Consider the following 23,096-nt stretch of genomic DNA (forward strand, 5'->3'; position numbering starts at 1 on the left):
ATCTAAAACCGGGTTCCTCCCCTCCTAAGGATCTGGGAGAGTCGTGAAAGCTCAGTGAGCCACAGTCACCTCATCTGTGACGCTATAAAGTTCCTGGTGGCTCATTATCCTCTGCTCTGCACTAGCTTCATCTGTATTGCTTGGGCTGAGTGAGTATCTCCCCAGCAGTGTGTCACATCTCCATCTTAATTGCCTCATGGAATCCTCACATCAAATGAAGGACAAATCTGAAACGCTGGGAGGTTAACGAACGCCTATCAGCGTGTAACACAAGGCAGAGCGGAAATCTGACTGCATGTGCCTACCCGTTATTTAAACTGCGTCTCACCGCTGCAAGTGGTGAGCAGGGCGTACTGTAGGAGAAAATGCAGTCAGGACCTGGTGGCCAGCCCACCTGGCACACTGTGCTCCTGAATAAGAAATGTGCTACACCATGGCCCACAAGTCAGAACACTGAGTTTTGAAGCTGAGGCGAGTAACCAGTAGCTGGCCTGGGCATGAGTCTGCACTCTGCATGGCCTCTGCAATGTGCTTGTTCTGCAAAGAGACCCTGGTGGTATGAGTGTCCACTGTCCAGTCCAAGGAAATGCACTGACCAAGCACAATGGATAGGTTTCCATCATAAGCGGTTGCTCACATGCAATAAAGCAGACACTGTTCCCTGAAACCATCTCCAGAGTGGTTTGTCTCCAAGCCCTTTGCTGACCCATGGCCATTGCTGTTTTGATGGCAGCATGTAGCTCACAAAGAAGAAGAGGAGGAGGAGGAGAAACAGGAAGGGGGGATGGAGAAGGGAATAGTAGCAAATGGGTTTTGAGTGCCTGGAACTCATTCAACATGCACTTATCAAGAACATAGCTCCTTCCATTGAAGTCCTAGAGGTTACAATCCCAAGTCATAGCTCAGACATGTACAAGGTCAAATTGCCACTGGCACCAACCCCAGAAGACCTACATTTTCCCCTACAAAGAACCCTGGGCCATCATCCAGGGGGGTAATTTCCTCTGTGCCTTGGACCAGGAATCCCAAGCACGTAGTTACGACGGATGCTGGCGCCAGGTTCTGCAATCAACTTCAACCACCTGGAGGGGACTTTCCCGAGAAGTTGCTAAACCACCCCGCCCTGACTGATTTTATCGATCCCAGGAAGAGCCATGGAATGTGCCACTTAGGCAAGAGATAAATTGCCCCCTTTTCCCGCTTGGGAGGGTAGTCGCTCCCTTATTTCAAAAATATAAAAGTATAGCTCCAGCGAGCAATAAACAGACCTCGACAACTCATTGCCTGGTCTCGTTCCTTGTCTCTCGCCCGTTTTTCTTTCAGGCTTGGTCCTCCTTGGGACCACACGAATTACTAGGTCCCGTGGGTCGGGGCACCTCTGATATGCTACAGACCAAAAATCACCATATCTGTGACTGGAATCACCAGTACCAGGTGACAGGAGCAGAGGTCACGGTCACAGCCATGCTGTACAGTGTCCTCTTCTTTGCAAGCCATTTCCATCTCCTACTAAAGCAGCAATTAAAGAAATACTTATTTACTTTCTTTGGTCAGAAAGAAGATCATACATTGTTTGGCCTAAAATAATTTTAAAACTATCCCTGCTAAAATAATGTATTTTAAAATAGCACAAAAGATAGCATATCATGGTTGCACTCCCTGCCCCTGCCCTGCGTTTGCATAGCTTCACCGTATTTAATTGCTTCCACAGGCAGAGCCTAGGATTTGAAAACTCCACAGCAGTTGTGTGATGCTGTTTTACATAAAAGGATCAGACAGAAAGCTGTCTCCTTGCCCTGTCCTGCACTCTTTCCTCTCTAAGTTTACCCTTCTTTATGCTAGCTTTAATTCCCTGCCAGAAGGTGAGGAATCCTGCCCTCTTTTCTTCCTCTCTGCCAAATTCTTATTGATCAGTTAGTGATGAGTTAGTAAGAGCTTGATGAGAATGCCGCTGTCTAGGCCTTCAATGTCAAGATCAAGGAAGGCTTATAAAGAGACGCCTTTCATCTTTTCCTAAATCAGGGCCTTCGGTAATCAGTTTGTGTCCAGAGGCAATGAGTGCCCCCAGATGAGGGTCCACGGCTCACAAACTCTGGCCCCAGTTTTGTCAGCTCATTAAGGATACAGTCTGCCACAAAGTGACTTTTGAACACACTAAGTAGGAAGAATCAAATGGTTTCTGTAGTGACAGGGTCAACTGGATCAGACCCTGAGCCTGGAAATAAATCAGATACTGAAGTAAACAACAAAGAGGCAGAAGACACATCGGTTACAGACAGGGGCTTCTATCTGTCACCAGCAAGCCGCCAACTCTTTTTTTACAAACTCAGGTGGTGTTTGTAAGGTGACTGCTTAGCACATCCTATGCTCCTCGCCCATCTCTCTTGGTCTGTGAGCTCCTGAAGAGCTAGGACCTGATCATGCATATTTTTATTCCATAGTTTGCAGCATATTCTCTTTCATAGAGCGGGTGTTTGATGTGTGAAGAAATAAAAGAGGAAAGCAACAAAAACTCTATGTCCTGTCTCCCAGAGACATTTATAACGAGGTCTTTCACTGTTCTGATTTCATAAAACCGCAATAGAAAACATGCCACGACTGTGGGGCATAGCAACATTGGCAGGTGGTGGGGGCGAGGGGGGAGACAGGGATAAAAATGACTTTTGTTTAGGAACTATAGTGCCCCAGTTTTTATATATCACCTCATCTAATCCTTATGATGATGTCATGTTCAGGCTGTTCTTTTTTTTTTTTTTTTTTTATGTATCAGATAAAGAAACCAGGTGGCTAGAAACTAACCCACTCAGAATTAAAATCAACCATTCCAAGCCGTGTTTTTCCTCGTGTGATAAGTCTGTTTACCGTGGGCCTTTTCGGAAATACATGTGGCCAAGAAAAAGACTAATGAGTAAATAAACTCAAGTTTGTTGTAAGAAGCTGGTGGTGGCTTTTTATGCCAGAAACATTTCCGTGAACACAGTGGATATTCCTAAAACCCTTTGAACATTTTGTAAGAAATTGGGCCAGCACCAGCCGTACAAGGTGACAGAGTTCAAGGGCAGGTCCCTGTGCTGAGGGAAATGGCATTGTCATAGGAAGAGTCTCTGTAGCAGTCAAACTAAGTTGATTTTCTAGAAAAGTGGCAAAAGTGTGAAGAATATTTTACAAAGCTTCAATGTGATGAGCCCATTGGCTGACCTAAGAGAATGCTGGCTGCTAGGGAGCATTTTGAACCAAGGGGTCATAAGGAAAAGGGCCCAGTGATGCTGCTTTCAGTTTCATCTTTTGTTGAATTATTAAGACAATAAAATCATGTTATTCTTTTGTTGTTGCTGTTTTTCTTTTGAGACCAGATCTCCCTTTGCAACCCAGGCTGACCTGCGACTCCTTATGTAGTCAAGGCCAGACTCAAATATGTGGCACTCCTTTTGGCTCAGCAACAACTACCTGGTGGCAAATGACATTACTAATTCCTAAAATAAATAAATAAATAAATAAATAAATAAGGCCTGGGGAGAGCCTCTGCAGTTGAGAGCACTTGCTCTCGTGCGGGAGCCCATGTTCAGTTCCCAGAACTCGCATCTATCCTAACCATCTATAACTCCTTTTCTCTCTGCAGAATTATTTTTTAAAAGGAGCCATGGCTGGGATTTGGATAATGAGTCATTCTGTAAACTGGGGAGAATAGCGTTCTCTTCATTGCTGCATTTATAGACTGCCCACGGAAGGAAACCTGGAAGCACGAGGTGAGAAAAAAAGCATCTAAGCTGTCCTACATGGACACACAGGATGGTAGTGAACTTCTGTCGTTATCAGGACAGACTGAGATCCAATTAGCTGATCTGCTTGCGTTCCTAGTGTGGCTAAGGATTGAGTGGTTTCAGGCTCTATTGCAGTGAATCGCTCATCAGACTTTCCCCCGTGGAGACAAAAACCTCAAGCTTTTAACACTACTTGAGGAAAGCAAAACTATAGGGAAAAATAAAATAATGCTTGTTTCCACCTTTTTACAATTCAGATTAAATTGGAAGCCTATATACAAAAAAATAAAGATTAAAAAATATGAAACATGTGATCAATTGTGTATACTTTTCCTTATACTTATTTTGATTTTACATTTTCTTTTTCATTTTTCTTTTACATGATTCCTGTACTGTTCTTACCATTAACCATATCTTAGGGTTGATCTCCTCCTTCTCTTTTATTTTTCTTTTTGAAAAAGGTTGCCTCTATGTTTCCCCAGGCTGTTCTCAAGCTCACAACGACCTTCCTTCTCAGCCTCCCAGGTAAAGGTGTGCTGTCTTGGGCAGTGGTTTTCTTTAGATAATTTAAAAATAATAATAATAATAAGTTTTCAGACTATAAATGACCCTTTCCTGTAGACCTAACACTCCTGAGTCACTATTACTGGTTTTATTGGCTTTATTTTCTAAGAGTGGGAGGGAGGGAAGGAAGGAGGGAGGGAAGGAAGGAGGAAAGGAGAGAAGAAGGAAGGAAGGAAGGAAGGAAGGAAGGAAGGAAGGAAGGAAGGAAGGAAGGGAGAGAAAGAGGGAGGAAGGGAGGAAGGTTGAGAGAGAGGGAGAGAAGGAAGGAGGGAGAGAAAGAGGGAGGGAGGGAACGAGGGAAGGAGGAAGGAAGTGAGGAAGGTCAGGAGAGGTGGGGCAGACCATGTTGTTCAAACTGCTCTTAAATCCGTGGCCACAAATGACCCTCCAGCCGCAGCCTCCCAGGATATCCTCCTTCACACCTGGCTCCTCCATCAGACTGTGAGTTCTTTGGCAGAACCCATGACTACCCTTTTCTTTGTAGCCCCACTGTCTAGTTCAGTGCCTGGGCATAGTAGGCACTCTATAAATATTTGCTAAAATGAGTTAGCCAGGACGGCAATCATCTGCCACCATCTTGTTTTTAACATGTCATACAGTAATTAGCTATTAAGCTAAATGTTTCTAGGTAAGTAGTTTTTTATGGAAAAAAGGAATAATACTTCTCTATTTACATAATGGTAATGAGGAACCAGTGGGTCATACATGTGCTTTAACCAGAATATAGTGATCTTTCAGTTTATGATTCACCGTAATTGTTTCTTTCATTATTTTTATTATCTTATTAACTTTGCTTTGATTCTGGTACCCAATACCATGTGTTTGATGAAGCGTTATGGGCTGAATGCTTGTTTACCTTCAAAAACTCATGAACTGGAACGCTTCCATACCTCTTAATATGAAGATATTCCTGGTGGAGTCTTTGGGAAAAGCTCTGTGATGAGTGAATGTATGATCTTGCATGTATGAGAGTTGACAAAAACTTTTCTTGATCAGGTGTGCTAGTACAAGAAGATGGTGTTCTGAAGACCTGGAAAGAGATCTCACCCAACACCTGTCTTTTGATCCTGGACTTTGAAATCGCTACATTTATGAGAAATACATATGCCACACCTATGTACGGATGCCAACGGATGAGTGCATCAGATGTCCTGGAGATGCAGTTACAGGCACTTACAAGCTGCCCAAAATGGATGCTTGGAACTGTATTTTGAGTTCTCTGAAAGAGCAGAAAGGGCTCATAATCACTGAAGCATCTCTCCAGTCCCAAGACCACCTCTTTTCATGGTAAATGAAGATGTGAAAGCATTTTCAAGCAAAGGTTATTTTTTTCCAAATTTGACTTGGCATCTGTGATGGTTAACACTGGTTGTCAACCTGATTGGCTCCAGAATCACTTAAGAGGGAACTCTGATGTCTGTGAGAAATTTTCTAGCTTGGGTTAATTGAAGTGGACAGACTGTCCTTAAATGTGGGTGGGGTCATTCCATGGGCAGGGTCCTGGAGAAAGCTTGATGGACATCAGCATCCAACTCTCAGCTTTCTGGCTGTGGACACAATATGGCCATCTGCTTTAGACTCTAGCACTGTACTTTTCCTGCCATGATGGACTATAATCTTGAGCTATGAGCCAAATAAACCCTTCTCCCTTAAGAAGCTTTTGTCAGATAATTTGTTCTAGCCATAAGAAAAGCAGAGAACACAATATATGCTAACATTTCTCTTTTCTCTGGAGAGAGTCAGAGCATTGCTTTGGCTTCTCTGAATTACTGAAGACAATCCCTGTGGAGAGGAGGCAGTAGAGACTCTGGAAACACTGAGGTTAGCCATGTTTGGGTTCTGAAGTACAGAGTGTGGAACTCTTGAGAGGAGGAGGAGCCCTTGATAATTCAGTAAGGGAATTCAGGTGTGAAGGGTTCATCCAATTTATCATGGAAGATTATCAAAAGCAACTCTTACTGTGAAAAAGACAAGCAAGCGTCACCAAATGTGATGCTAGATAGAAATATAGCTTCTATAAACTAAAAAATAGAAACGTTGAAGCATAACTAAGAAGAATTAAAAGCATGAGATAAAATCTATTATCAAAAACCAGCCAGGGGCATGGGAGGAGATGAGGGACAGAGGGTGAGAATGAGGGAGGGTGCTACAGCTGGGATACAAAATGAATAAACCATAATTAATATAAAAAATTAAAATAAAAAACAAAACAACCAACTTCTTCCTCCAATCTCTGTTGCCACTGTTCAACTTTCCATTTATATTAATTTCCCAATATATGTGCCTAATGGAAGTGGAGTTAGCCATTTATGCCTGGCTTATTTCACTTGGATGGTGTTTAGAGGGATTCTTTTTAAATAGGGCATTTATTTTTAATACTGTGTAGGTGCTGGGAGTGAAGTATGTGCACGTGAGTGCCAGAAGGGCCCGGATTCCCTGGAGCTGAAGTTACAGGCATTTGTGCACTGCTGGACATGAGTGCTGGAAACCCAGTTCTTATCCTCTGCAAAAATAGTACACGCTCTTAACCACTGAACTGTCTCTCTAGCCCCACAGGGTTCACTCTTATTATAAAAGTAATTATAATGCTTGTCAAGGGATAAATAGCATCCCATTGTTTATATAAAAACTGCATTTCGTTGATGGACCTTTGGGCAGTTTTCACCTTTTGGCTGTTATAAATAATGCTGTAAATATTGGCAGGAAGTTTATTACAATTTTATCTCTCAGCATACTAGCAATAAACTAGGTGTTATGGTACTGCTTGATACATGTTTATATGTTTTAATCATCTTTAGCTTATTATTTATTTCCTTGAAGTAATGCACTGTTTCATAGATAAAGATAAACAATGTGTTCGGTTTTCCCTGCTTTCTATCCTTTGTACTTTTGATAGTCTTCATTTCATCTATCTATCTATCTATCTATCATCTATCTATCTATTTGGAAACAACTCACTGACACAGCCAGACATTCTATTTACTCTGGGTACTTCATGGATAGTACTAGTCAACTTGCTAGTTATAGGACACCTACTGTCATAGTTGGTGTCCTTCATGAGCCTGTGCGGACACTTTCTGGGTGAGGCCACCTGTCTGCTACCTGAATGGCTTCCCTCATGTCTTCTATCAAGATTTACTCCTGATGAATCTTTTCAGTTCTGTGTGTCTAAAAACATTCTTATTTCAACTTTGTGAGAGACATTTCCACTTAGGATAGAATTCTAAGTTGAAACAATTTAAACCATTTTCCCACTGTTTTTTGGATCACATTCCTAATGAGGAAAAATTGGGATGTGTTTTATTATTGTTTCTCTGTTCATAGTTCGTCTTTCCTCCCCTGTATTTTAATATTAATAATTATTATTGTTATTGTTTTGAGACATGTTCTTCCTATGTAGTTCAGGTGCTTCTGCTCCCCCAGCTTTGGGCTTGCAAGTTTGTGCCACCAGACCTGGCCTATGGTTGCTTTTAAGAAGTGTCTTTATCAAGAGCTTAGATTAATCAGCAGCAGAGAGACTTCACCCAGAAACTGATGGAAACTTGTAGAAACCCACAGCCAAACATCAGGCAGAGCTTGGGGACTACTGAGAAAGAGGGGAAAGAAGGACTGTAGAAGCCAGAGGGCATAAAGACCCCAAACACACACATACAGAGAATCAACTAAGTGGGGCTCGTAGGGACACACAGATTGAACTGTAACAGTCAGGGATCTTGCATGGGTCTTGCCTAGGCCCTCCACATATATGTTATAGCTGTGTACTTAGTCTTCTTGTGGGATTTCTAAGAATGGGAGTGGGGTTGTCTCTGACACTTTTCCCTGCTTTGCGACCCTTTTCCTCCTACTGGGTTGCCTTGTCCAGCCTTAACATGGGAGAGGTGCCTACTCTTATTGCAACATGATATGTTTGATTGATACCTCTGGGAGGCCTGCCCTTTGCTGAAGGGAAATGGAAGAGGAGTGGGTGGCAGGGAGAGGCATCTAGGAGGAGAGGAGGGAGAAGAAGCAACTCTCAAGATGTAATATATGAAAAAATTAAACTTGCATTTAAAAAAGAATTACCACTAACTTTGAGCATCTGATTGCGTCATACCTTGCTACAGTTTGCCTTGTGTTTCTTATAATTCTCAGTTTTATTTAAACTTTTTTCTACTATCATCTCATCCATTTCAATAAATTTACTCATTATTTCCTTCAATATTTTTCTCCTCAAATCTGTTCTTCAAGCCCAAGTTCTGAAACAGAGTGACACATTGCTGTGGACCCAGCCCTGGGAATGCTGACAAGGGGGAAATGCAGGTCTGAAGCCAGTCTGGCCTGCATCATGAGATTCAAAAATGAAAAAACCAAAGTCAGTGAAAAACAACAAAAACAGCAGAAAAGAGATTCATGGTTTAACATGGTTACACCATTGGTGCTCTGTCCTTATTAAGTCTGTCTTTTAGACAGAAAGTTTTACAATGAGTAGTGTGAATAAAAGTATTATAATTCATTATTATAATACAAGAACATTTGAAATATGTTCTTATCTTTCCTCCACTAGAATTGGAACATTCTAATTCTGGTTTATGCCTTTCACCCATGCCTATATATGGCACAAATATTTATCTATGTAGGTGGGGCATAGAGATGTATGCAGGTGAGAACACAGGCATGATGCATGTGGAGGCATGTGGAGACACAGACATGATGCAGGTGGGGACACAGACATGTATGTATGTGGGGGCACAGACATGTATGCACATAGAAACTTTATACATTTGTGGTGAAGACAGCTGTTATGATGGTAATAAGTTTGTACCTGGACATTGTCAGCCATAGTTTGGGCTAGCGATGATGTTCTCCAATAAACACAGAAAAGTGAAAATTGTCTATGTCTAATTTCTCTTTTCTGGAGCCTCACCGTGTGTCAGAGAAGCACTTTGTACAGCCACAAAGCTACTCACTGCACATTTTTGCCTAGAGAAGGCCTAGGAGGAGAGCAAGCCTTCCTAAGAAAAAGCAATTAAATTTGCTCCTACACCCTACTGCAGGAATGTCTGTGCAACTTTGCTCATGTAGATATTTCTTTGCCTGAAACGCAGCCATCTCCCTGAGGCCTTCTGTTCTTGCAGGTCTCTAGAATAACCATTCACTGCATCTTACTCAGTTTACCTACAGCCCTGTCAATGCTACAGTGATACCGAGGTTCTGACAGCTAATCAGGAGAGTAGGTAACTTATTTATAAATTAGATATTGTTTCTAGAAAAATTTATTTATGGATACTGGTTATTTTGAAACCTGTATCCATAAATTAAAATATGGGGAAAGAGTTAATTTGATGAAAAGAAAAGAAAAAAAAACAGTAATGAAGGTGTTTAGATTGAATTTCTACCCTGTCACACACTGTGACCTTGAACAAATTACTTAGCCTCCTGGTGGCTTAATTTATACAGCTAAAGAAGGGTAAATCAACACTTACATTATTTACAAAGAGGTTGAGGGTTTACCTGACATAGTAATTAGTAGGACTCTATTGTTTTGGTAAAATTCTAACTCTGCTGGAAATTTACACAGATTTAATTTATAGGAAAGCTTGATGCTGAAATTGCTACTAATTTTTAAAGGAACTATCCAGCTATAAAATTGGTAAATGTTTCCCTTGGGCAAGATGAAGGAATTTGCTTGGCTATGAACCCATCAGCTATTAGATCAGAGTATGAGACTAGATTGTTCAAGTCCACCCAAATGGTTTGAATAGAAGTTAGGATACTTCCACACACAACCCATCTGAACTGTAACACTCATCACATCTGTGATCATGTCTCAAACCACTGCCTTACAGCATGCAGATAGACCACCAAGGAACCAGGGCCGTGGGGGGGGGGTGAGGGTAAAGGGGACTTTCACTTTTTAACTATTTTACTAAAAACAAAAAACATTGCAAAATCCTAATTTCACGAATTGTCTGTTAGTAATATCATTTTTGTCTCATTATTAGAATGCAAATCTCAAGAGTATAAAGGTTTTTGTCTATTTTCTTTACTACCTGTTCTAGATATTTTTCTGTGTCAACTTGACACAAGCTAAAATCATCTAAAAGGAAGGAGCCTCAGTTAAGAAAAATACCTTCAAAGACCAGGCGATAGGGAAACCTGTAGGGCATTTTCTTAATTAGTGATTGATGGAGGAAGGCCCAACCTATTGTGGGTAGTGCCAACCCTAGGCTGGTGGTTCTGGGTTCTGTAAGAGAGAAGGCTGAGCAAGCCATGGAAAGCAAGCCAGTAAGCAGCACCCCTCCATGGCCTCTGCATCAGGTCCTGCCTCCAGGTCCCTGCATGGAGTTTGAGTTCATGCCTTGACTTGCCTCAGTAATGGACTGTCATCTGGAAGTGTAAACAAAATAAACCTTTTCCTCCCTCAGTTTCCTTGTTCAGGATGTTTCATCACAGCAATTGAAACCTTAAGACACTACCTTTGGGGACTGGAGAGATGGCTCAGAGGTTAAGAACACTGACTCTTCTTCCTAAAGCTCCTGAGCTCAATTCCCAGCAACCATATGGTGGCTCATAACCATCTATAATGAGATCTGGTGCCCTCTTCTGGCAGGCAGGCACACATGCAGGCAGAGTACTATATAAATAATATAGTATATAAATTTTTAAAACAAACAAAAAAAGACACCATCTTTGCACCATGTCCTAGAAAAATGCTTGAACATAATAAAATTAAATATTTGTTTAATCATTAAAGTACTCTCAGTTATGGATGCCGGACCCTATTTCTTTGAATCTCATAAGAAGCACTGAATTATCCAGTAAACAATTATGAGAAAAAAAAGCCTCATTTGGGGTTCATCAAATTATATAACATCAACAATTTGAAATATGCCTTGAGAATATTCAGAAACAATACTCAGAAGCCTCCCTCCTCGTTATTACATCTATTAATAGGTGGCCCTTGAAGCCTTTTGCCCAAAGCCTGTATTGGCCTAAATTTATATATTTTATATAATATATGCACCTTATATATATGGTGCATATATATATATGCATCCTTTTAGTCTCAAAAGTCTTGCTTTAGACAACAGAATATATTCATATTCCTACTCATCTACCCTATACACCAAAAAATTTAGAATATAGATTTAGTTTGCAAGTAAATTCTTCCCTCTAAACAAAGTTTAAACCATATCTTGAAATAATCTGAAGAATTCATCTATGAGCAAACAGCAAACCGAATGCATTGTGTTAGAATAGAAAAATAATTACCTAGATATTATCAATTTTACTCAGGTGTACTGAGCACACCTGATACACTGAAGCAGGAGGGTGATCTTTAGTGACCAGGCTGGGATGCACTACTTAGCACTAACTTGTCTTAGAATGAAAGAAGAAAGAGAAGGAGAAACAGAAGGAGGCAGATTGAAGAGAAGAAAAAGGAGGGGAGGAGAGGGGAGAGAGGAGTGGAAGGAGAAAAGGTGGAGAGGGAAAGGAAGGGGAAAGGAGGAAAGGGGAAAAGAAAATGGAGGAGGAAAATGTCAACAAGTTAGAATAATTTCAGTATCTCACTAGATGAGTGCCCTTAGGGGAAAAGGTTTAAATTTTCCAACTGAAGAAAACAGAAAAAGAAACAAACAAATACTTTAGGGACCCATCTAGCTCTATTCTCTAATTCAGCAGTTTATCCATTGCATTTCATCCTTCATTTCTACTGTGTGTGGAGGGGCGGGGGAAGGGTCCAAGAAATTATTTTGCACATTGAATTAATTTTCTAGCTGATAAATCATTTCAGAAATTATTTATATGCTGTTATTAAAAATATGGAAAAGATTAAAATCAAATCTAAAATGTTTTAGAATTATTAAATTTAATTTTAGAACTCAAAATATGTTTTTTGTTTCTAGAAGAGTTCAGAAATCTTAAATATAAAAAGAAATAGTGTGTCCTGTCTCCAGCCACCTGGAAGTGGAATAGATTCTGTAACACAGAGGGGGAAGTGGGGGAGTGGGGGTGAGGGTGGGGGATGGGGTAGCCAAGGCCAAGGCTGTATTCCCTCCTCCTGCCCTCACCACCACCAAGCACTGGCAAAGAACAGCAGCGAAGCTGTGCTTATGAGAATGTGAAGGATACAATGGCTTGAATTATGATTCTCACCCTCAAAAAAGTATGCTTCTGGACTACCAAGACGCTCATTTGGTAGAGGCACTTGCTGCCAAGCCCAGTGGCCTGAGTTTGATCTTCCGGACCCATATGGTAGAGAAAAGAACTGATTCTTACAAGTTTTCCTCTGGACTCCACTCTTGCACCATGGTAACACATTTGTTCACATGCTGTCTTAAAGCTTGTATTGCTGTGACAAAACAACATAACGAAAAGCAACTTGGAGAGGAAAGGGTTTGTTTCATCTTCACACTTCCATGCAACCAGCCATCACTGAGTGAAGACAGGGCAGGAACACAAGCAGGGCAGGAACCTGGAGGCAGGAACTAAGGCAGAGGCCATGGAGGGGTACCACTTGCTCTCTTGCTGTGGCTTGCTCACCCTGCTTTCTGAACCCAGGACCACTTGCCAAGGGGTTATACTGCCTACAGTTATCTGGGCCTCATATATAAATCACCAAGAAAATATCCTTACGAGCTTGCCTATAGGCCAATCTGGTGGGGATAATTTCTCAGTTGAGGTTTCCTCTTCCCAAATGATGTTAGCCTGTGTCAAGTTGATAAAAACAAAAAACAAAACAAAAAAAAAACTAGGCAGCACAACAGACACACACACACAAAATATATACATAAATTATAATGTAAAAAATAATAATAAATAAATAAAACATTTTAAAGATGTGCTTCAGGAGATGGAGCAATGGTTCAGCACTTAAGAGTACTTGACACACAAAAAAAATTAATTAATTAATTAATTAATTAATTAAAATTAAAAAAGAGTACTTGACACTTTTTGAGAGGACTTGGATTTGATTACCAGCAACCACATTGTACTCACAACTGGTTCTAGGGGATCAGTTCTAGGAGACCTCCTTTTCTGGCTTCTGATGACACCAGGTACTCATGTGGTACACAGACATACATACAGGCAAAACACACATACACATAAAATAAAAATTTTAGAAAAAAAATGCCAGAACCTTAGAAGATGAGAGTGAGACCTTATTTGGAAATAAAAACTTTTTAATATAAACAAATTGGGATAGATTATACCAGATTAGGGTAAATTCAGGAAAGGAAGAACATTTAGACACCGAGAGCAAAGAGACAAACAAGGCCATGTCACAGAAGCAGAGATTTGACATTGCTAAAGGGCAAGGAAGACATAGATGTAAGCCAACACTTGTAGCTGGAAATGAGAGCCAGGTCAGGCTCCCTCAGGGCCCCTAAAGAAACCAAACTCCTGATCTCCAACTTCAGCTTCCTGGGACTGTGAAACCGAATCACCGTTGTTCAAGTCTCCAAGGTTGTGGTGTTCTGCTGTGGTAGAACTGGGGGATCAAAGCAGCTTCCTTTTTCCTGTGTCACTTTTTCACAAACAAGCCTAGAAATGCCTGATTTGTCTGTGTCAACAGAAAGAGATTTCAACCCTGCTGACGAACCATCATGAGATCAAGACCATTTCCTCAGGCTCAGGTCCTGGTCTCAGGCCCTGCCCACGGCCCTTGTGGCTTCCCGGGAGAGTAGAGCGTGTCAGCTCCATCTTCCTCCAGATGCACCAGCATGTGGCACATACTACTTCTTAAGGGTTTTTTTTTTTTTCCTACTATTGTTGCAAAGAAACAGGGATTTAGAAATGATTGGAAAGTAATAAAAAGTTATTGAATCCTCCAAGATACAGAGGTGGTGCACATGGCTTTCCTAAGAGGTCACTGCAGCTTGACCCTGCCATTGTCACAGGAGACTTGCACATCAAGGGTGGCTGTGTTCATCTACAGAATCGTTTTGTGCACGTTTCTAAATGCAGAGCCTATCTTGACCACTTAGCGCAAACGGATATGAAGACTTAGTCCCTGATCTCAAGAGATTATGGTGCATAAAGAGGAAAATGTTTACCCCCAAAAGGGGGGTAGTTATGAAAAAATAACTATTGATAGTGACTGACGATTGGCACAAATTAGCTCTCATGAGCAACCCTCTACAGCAACATGACGCTGAATTGAAGCTTGGAAACTGTGTCTGTCCCTTGAGGTGAGGAAGGGCACTCAGGGATAAGCAAGATCAGGATATGTCTATATTCACAGACAGATGTTGGCAAATTCATGGAGCTTCAAGGTGTTTGGTGTGAGTAGAGTAACACGAAACAAAATTTAAAACAAGAAAACTATCCCATGGAAATGTGAATACAAAAGGAAAATGTTCAAAAAACAGTTCATAAACTTCTATGAATTCTTCTTAGGTAACCTTCATATTTGGCTCCATGGATCAGAGTGGCTTAAGCATTATCAGTTAAGAGACCCAAATTTTAGAAAACCAGTCCCTTGCGCAAGAGATCAAGAATAGTAGTGGTTATAATCCTGAGTGTTATATGGTAACAATAGGAAAAACAGGAGGGAATAAAGTGCAATAAAAATGGTGAGAGGGGAGGCCACTGAGTCTATCCAGCAGGTAAAGGAGCCTGCTTTTCAAGCCTAGTGGTCTGAATTTGATCCCCATAACTCACTTCTGACAGGAGAAAGCAAACTCTCCAAAGCTATACTTTAAACCCCAAATGTGTCATGTAGCACAGAGCTGTGCCTTCATACAAAAAAAAAAAATACATAAATGTATTTCAAAACAGTAAAGAGGTAGAATAAATGTACTTGAATAGCCAAGTAGAGATGGATAATCAGAAGCAGGAAGAAGTGAAGGGTGGCCTCCAAGTTTCTAGCATTGGTGACAAAAAACAGAGGCATCACAAGGAATGAAGGCAAGGAGGAAAATGCGTCCTATGTGTAAATGCTAAGCACACAATGCCCCAGAAAGAAATACCGTCAATCGTCCAGGAATCGACAGAGACCACACAAGCGGAACTCAGATGACCGACGTGACTGAAGTTAGAGATATAGTATGACTGGCAGATGAAGCTGAAGAAACAGATAAGCTCAGTCAGATGCACGTGTGAAGTAAGAAAAGAAGGTTTGAGTGCCGTGAGTGGTTAAAAGTGAAGGCTCTGTGGCCACGATGCCAGAGTCGGAGCCTTAGCCCCATCACCAACTAGCTGTGTCACTTGGGAAACTTTGCTGTTTCCATTCCCTCAAGAATGAGACAGTGTGCAAAGTTACGCTCTTTCCGTAAAGTACTTAGAAGAGTGCCTGACCATCACTGTTCAATAATATTAAGAGAGGAAGGGAGGGTGGGAGAGAGCATTTCTTCTAATTTGGTCAAGTTCAAGTTCCTGGTGTTTGCGCAAATTTCTCTGAGCATGAAAATTTAAAAAGATAATGCAAATAAACTTTTATTATATTTAATTATTTCAGAATTAAATGCTTATACAATGTATTTCGATGGTATCCATCTACTTCTCCCTCCAATTTTTCTCAGGTACCCCTCAGCCCATCTCCTTCCAACTTGATGTTCTCCTCTTCTTTTAAATAATCTGCTGAGTCTAATCAGGGCTAAGAATATGAACAAGAGTACAGGACCATCTGCTGGAGCGTGAGAAATCTACTAGATGTCACATCACCAAAGAAAAATCACTTTCCTTTCCCCAGAAGACATCCGGCTCTGTGGTTGGGGATGGGGCCTCTTGGCAGCCCCTCTCCCATTCATGTTGAATTTTGACTGGCTTGGTCTTATACAGATCCTGTGCAGGTAACCATGGCAGCTGTGAGTTCACAGCGCAAGGCCAAGTCATGTTCAGAAAACAGCATTCCGCAGCATCCCTCACCATCCCCTGGTTTTTACAGTCTCTCCGCCCACTTTTCTGCAGTGTCTCTTGAGAAGGAATGTAGGGAATATTGGTGGCCTTTTAGGTTCGAGCACTCACTGCCAGTTATTCTTAGCACTTTGAGCAACTGTGGAACTCTGTGTTAGCTGCTGCCCACTGCAAAAAGAAGCTTCTCTGATCAAGACTGAAGCTTGAACGAAAACAGCACAAACCTATGGGTATAAATATAAGGCAGTTTGACAACATGATCATTTATTAAAACAGTAGCAGGCTCCCTCTAAGACCTACGAACCTTACCCCCAATTTATTACTTTAATGATATTTTGCCATTTGTTTCTAATAGCACATATTAAATATATAATGCAATTCATTATGGCATTTGCAAATATGTATTTGAAGTGTTTGCTCATATTTACTCATGATTATCCTCTCATTCAGTTTTTTATGACATGCCCAATTTGAACTCCGTCTTTAACCATCATCTGCCCCTTCCCGGGTCCAGAGACAGTGGTTATGTCAGAGAGACAGCAAGGACAATAGAAAAGAAAACTGTAAGACAGTAAGCTAAGGGCTGGATATGATTAGCCCATAGCTGTATTCTCAGGACTGGAGAGAGTAAGACAGGAGGAACTTAAGTTCAAGGTTAGCAAAACCAAGGAGAGAGAGAATTGACAGAGAAAACTGTCTAAAGACATGTCATGACACATCATGATATGCATTTTAAAGCATACATTCCTGTTGCTTGCATTTAGAACGACACGGGAATCTACATTTGAATGCGTTCTCTATGTCTTATTGCAATTTGAGTATCACAGAGTCAGTTATGACAAAAACAGACAAGGTATCTCACGGTACTTCATCACACACACACACACACACACACACCCTTCATTCAGTAGTTCTCAAATGTTAGCAATTGCACAGTTCTTCAAAGAATGGCATGATTTTTGGGTTAGGAGAGCACCTCTTACAAGGGCCCAAGTACATTTTCTAGTACCTACTCGCTCACTAACAACTATAAGAAACTCTTGGGATCAGATGCCATCTTCTTCCCTCTGCAGGCTTACATGCACATGGTAAACATACACAGGCAAAACATCCAGACATACAAAATAATGAATAAATATTTTTAACATGCTGTGATTTATTTGAGATTGTGTTAAATCTTTATATCACTGTGAGAAAACTGACATCAGGACACTACTGACCCACAACAAATCTTTCATCTTTTGGGGGAACATGTTATAGCTTACAATATACATCTGTATATCTTTTATTCAAAAAAAATAAATATTTTTATTGCATTACTTAATTTGTTTGTGTGTATATAAGTGGGTATGAGCATACCATGGCATACATGTGGAAATCTGAGGAGAATTTGTGGAAGCTGTTTTTGTCCCCCACTGTGTGGGCCTCCAGGGACCAAATTCAGTGTCAGAATCAACAGCAAGCTCATTTGCCCAATGAGCACCTCGTTGGCCTTAAAATATTTCATGTTCTGCCCTTGTTTTTTCACTTTGATTTTGTGTTGTTTATTCTTCTTTATGGAGGCAGTGTTTATTTTCATGTGTTGGTCTTGTACCACACACTGTCCTTAAATTCACCAATTATAAAAGACTTTATGTAGAGTCTATCAGATTCTTTACATGTGATTATGTCAACTGCAAAGAATGACAGTTCTACTTCTTCTTTACAAAATATAATGATGATGATGGTGGTGATGATGATACAGGTTGCTAGACCCAGTGGCCAGTTAGGTCCAGGCCTTTGTGGATGATTCAGTTCATGAATGGCTCCTCAGAGCTCAGGCATTTAGTAGGAAGATTTCCCCAGGGATGATGCTATGGGAAGGAGATAGAGCCCTTGTAACCTGGGACACGATGGAGGATCCTTAAGTCATTAGGTATGTACCCTCAAAAAGGACCAAAAAAGGACCATGGGTCTCTGATCCCCTCTTCTTTCCTTCCTTTTCCTGCCCAGCGGTTAGATGAGTGGTTGTTTCGGCCATGAAGTGCTGCCTTACCACTGCCTCAAAACAAAAGGGCCAATGAATCACGGGCTAGAATCTCCAAAGTTCCAGACCAAAGTAAACCCATCAGGTATTTTACTGAGTTACAGAAAGCTAGTGATGCCCACAGGCAGGAAACTCCAGCTATAGAATTATGGTATTTTGTTCTCCTTTGACAGAAGGCAGTGGTGGGAGAAGGGCATGAGGTTGTCTTTTTTTTTTTTTTTTAGGAAAAAAAAAAGGTTTATTTATTTTTCCTCAGGGATAAGAAACAGAAGTTAGGGAAACATTTTTTTTTTTACAAGCCACTTGGTCCTAACCCTTTCGGTAACAGCTGTTAAAAATGCCGGCTGCTCTACCAAAATGAAGGTGTCCACCCTGGGTAGCATGTACATGCTGATGCTTGAGCAATGTTTTCCCTGAGAAGTAAAAGATAGATTTACTGAGAGCCATCTTTCCAAGCAGCCCCTCCCTCTTCACTTTGGAGGCGGTGCCCCAACTAACCAGCTAGTCAGCACTCAAGACCACATGCCTCTTCTCCATCTAAATCAATCCCTCTTCCCAAGCACTTGGCCTCTCCAAGTCTTCACAGCCCCACACCTACTAAGATCCTGTCTGTACTTCAGCTCTCACACCTGCTGAGCTGGGAAGTCAGGCTCCTAGTAAACAAAACTCACAAGACTGGGTACGGGAGGCTAACCTTCAGTCACTTGAACTTACAGGGCTAATCAAACTACATAAAGTGCTTTTAACCCCAAAGAGACAAACATAAATTAGCAATTTATGGATCAAGGAGGATAAATAAATACAGGGGTACAACAGCTCCAGCAAGATAAAACACAAAATGTTAGTGAGGTGGCTGAGTGGGAGAGTGTAACTCAATGATAGTGTATTCCCACACATACCTGAGGCCTGAGTTTAGTCACCACGTGCATACACACACACAAATAAACACAGACACAAACACACACACAGACACACACACAAACACACATAGACAAACACACAGAGACATTGGAAATGAAGCCATTTCTGGCCCTGAGGAGAAATTAACCACACAGAGCCTTTTAAACTAAAGTAGCAGAATGTCCCACACATCCTTAAGCTGGCAGTTTCAGCCAGCTCAGTTAGGTCAAAGTGAAGACAAGCAATATTTTGTTTCCTCTGTTAAATCACATTCATCCCAAAACTACCTTGGGAGGTTTTAAACAAAGAAAGTATTGTGTTTAGCCCTTATCAAAGAATGTGTTTCCAACTTACACATACTTCAAGTAAGGAATTGTTTCTGACTTATTTTTTCCTCCCAGTGTTTGGGATGTTGCGCAAGAATCCAAATGAAGATGAAGTTAATGTTAAAAACTAACTTACTGCGCTGGCATCCGACTTCCTTTCTGTGATTCATAATTGCATTCTTGTACAGCATGTGTTCATCATGACTGTGAGTCCTTTTAGCAGCTACTTTTAAATTCCTTTAAAATGAGAAGCCTGAAATAGCTTCTGTAGGATGTGTTTACTGGAACAAACTGAAGTACAGGGTTTCTCTGTAATTTTAAGCTTTCACAACTTATTCTTTCTCGAAAATCCAAGGCCTCCTGCATACTAGGTAAGTAACTGCTCTTGCAGAGAGCTGTGCCCCAAAGTATAGTCTTTGGTATTTAAGTATTTTACCACAATGTATATTGTATGTTGGTGGTCAAATAAAAAGGGTCTATCAAAGAAATAATGCATGTTCACTTTTCAAAAATTAGCAAAACAATATTTTAAATGCTCATGCTCAAAATTAATTATTATGGAGGTAGGTATTTCTTGAGAGAAGTATTAACAATCTGTAAGAAATTTGTGATGATCATTATTTACATAGCCATAGGTATTTTAGGTTAATTTGAGGTAGAACAATATTTTAAAATAAAACCACATCTGAGGACTGGAGGTGTGGCAGACACACGTGTGTAAGACCTCAATTCAACCCCCAGCTCCAAAGTTAATTAACTGTTAAAAAGCACAATTTGTGAGATTGAAAAATAAACGATCCCATTCTCCCCCACACTGGCAACTAGAGGAATGCGCTCACAGATACTAAACAGATGCTGTAATACTGAGTTACATCCACAGCCAACAGACGCCATTTCACCCCATTTCACTCTAGTCCTGGATTAGAAGACTTTGCTCTCAAAGCGTCACAGATGCGCTGCAGGTGGCTCTAATGTAAGTACTGTGGGGTAATGATGAGATACCAAACAGCCTGTGTGTCCAGAAGTGTGTCTGTCCAGAGTAGGACAGCTGTCCGATGGCGTTGCTACTGAACTGGAGTGGATAGAAGGAAGGAGTCCTTACTTAAAAAATTAAATATATGTATGGCAACTTACATATGATATACATATACATTGTGGATATTTCTCTAAAGCTTTGAAGGGTATTACAGGCCTAAAATCCCAGCAACTTGGGAGGCTGAGACTGAAGGATTCAGAGTTCAATGCCAGCCTGGACTTCTCTCTCTCTTTCAAAAAAAATAGTTAATATATACTTGTGTTTTTTTTAAGTATTAAATAAAAATAGATTCTGTTGTTGTTGTTGTTGGAACACTCTCTCCATTCTCTCTCCCTAGAAATTAACTACAGTTAATAACCGGTTGGTGCATATAAAATACAAAACTATTTTAGGTGTTACATTCCATTTATACATACTCTCTTCGTTTCATTTGCACAAGCACTCATGCCACACAGACTGCTTTTTATCCTGTTGAAAGATGTGTCTTTATGGTCCTTTCAAATCTGCAGATGCAAATCTGCCCCATTCTTTCTTAATTGCAAAATACGCAGCTGAATGTTCAAGTTAGGAAGCCGCTCTGGTGTTGACAAACACCTGGGTGATCCTCAGGCTTGCTATCCCTGCTGCCATGAGCGCGCCTGCGTTAAGTACCAGTTATCAAGTTGCCGGGTCCAAGTGTGCGCAGATTTGTCATTTTGACCCTCTAAATAGACTGTCATGTTTCACTCTCACTCGCTGGAGCTAAGGGCTGCCTTAGCAAAGTTGCTTCCATTAACACTTCTTTCTACCTGTAGTAAGGAAAGGTGCTGGTCCCAAATACAAATGACCCTGTTGTTTTGAGAATTCCTTCCCTGGGAGACGTAAACACTTACCTCCTCCTCGCGTCCTGAGGACAAAGACAACCCAGAGCACAGTTTCACCAAGCTCACCTTGAGGAACCCACGAGTTTATTATGATTAAATACGGAGCGTGGATGAGCAGCATGGGTGAAGCCCAAGCCAACATACCAGTCTTCTCCCGGCATGGACAACGGCTTCACCACAGAGCAGAGATGGGGTCGCTTACAGTTCTGTCTTCCCCAGCACTGCAGCACCTCGGGACTCACCCCTTAACCCTGGCCACATGCAATTAGGACAAAATCACAAAGCCTGAGACAGTGGCTTAAATCCAAGATGATGTTCCATGAACCCTCCCACACCCACCCTCTCTGAGGGATGTCGAAGGTCAACAAGTCTGCTCTTTATTTTTATCAAATTTTGTGTTTGCTTGTTTTTAATTAAGATGTAAGTACAAAGCGTAACGTCACAAGCGCTTCTCGCAGAGCCCTTTTGCTCCCCATTCTGGCGCCGTTCTGCCTTCCTGGACCAGGCCAAGCAGGAGGCGCCACAACAGGCGTTAACATTCGACACACCAAGGACCGGAAGGTTCGGCGCAGGGGCCCAAGAGCCAGGACATCTACCTGTGGCTGCTAGTCAAGCTGTACAGGTTTCTGGCCCAACGAACCAACCCCACCTTCCACCCGGTTGTTCTGAAAAGGTTATTTATGAGCCGCACTAACCGGCCACCTCTGTCCTGTCACGCATGATCCGAAAGATGAAGATTCCTGGACTAGAGAACAAAACAGCTGTGGTGGCGGCGACAGTCAGAGATGGTGAGAGGATTCTCAAAGTGCCCAAGCTGAAGCTGTGTGCACTGCGAGTGAGCAGCAAAGACGCATCCTCAAGGCTGGGGCTGAGATCCTCACCCTCGACCAGCTGGCTCTGGAGTCTCCCAGCTGTGCTCCTCCCTGTCTCGTCCTCAGAAGGGCACAGAGGTATACCGGCATTTGGCAAGGCCCCACGGACCCCACACAGCCACACCAAACCCTATGTCCACTCCAAGGGCCGAAAGTTTGAGCGCGCCAGAGGCCAAAGGGCCAACTGAGGCTAGAAAAACTAACCCTGGATGTTAGTGTTATTTTGTTTTTAACCTTTTGATGTTGAAAAAAAAAAGATATAATTACAAGATGACCTCCATCTGCCTCCATGTGGCATGGGTAGGGTGGAAGAGGTCTTGGTGCCACTAAGATAAGCAAGTAAGCAGTATAGAGGTAAGAGAGAGAGAAAGAAGCAGAAAAGTGTGTGAACGATAAAGAAAGCAGAACTGGAGGTGAAAAGGTAGTGAGGAACGGCCCAGTGTGACCTGCAGCCATGGGGAGGTCCTGGCCCATGCCGCAGCCAGTATCTGTGTCTGTGGCCCTGCAGCAGCTGGAGTGGGTGCTGATGTCCATAGTCCAGATCATCCCTGGTCTGGGCTGCCACCGGGGGCCACGTTGATGTCTCAAGGCTGTGTAGAGCTGGCCCTGCCTCTGGTTGGCTGCAGCACTCGGGAGAGTAGGCCCTGTAACTCACCTAGGCAGCACAGTAGAGCTGTTCCTAGTAGCTGAGGCACGGGTGAGAGAGGGAGAGCTGGCCCAGGGCAAGGTGCTGGGGGCCTGAGTGCAGGAGGACCGGCAGGCCGACCAACTCAACTGATCCAGGGCTTTGAGCTGGCCCATCCCAACATCTATCCTATCTGTGAACTGCTGGAGTGGGTGAAGGGGCTGGTCCTGCAGAACCAAAGCTGCATCTCCATGAACAGGGCAACAACAGGATGTCTGAGAGGAG

At 41.9% G+C, this 23,096-nt stretch overlaps 1 pseudogene; it reads left to right on the plus strand.

Moving 5' to 3' along the window:
* Positions 1-16,105: 16,105 nt before the first annotated feature.
* Positions 16,106-22,374, plus strand: LOC110563516 (large ribosomal subunit protein eL18-like; annotated as a pseudogene).
* The last annotated feature ends 722 nt before the right edge of the window (positions 22,375-23,096 follow it).

This window comes from Meriones unguiculatus, chromosome 15 (assembly GCF_030254825.1).
Source record: "Meriones unguiculatus strain TT.TT164.6M chromosome 15, Bangor_MerUng_6.1, whole genome shotgun sequence".
Lineage (NCBI taxonomy): Eukaryota > Metazoa > Chordata > Mammalia > Rodentia > Muridae > Meriones > Meriones unguiculatus.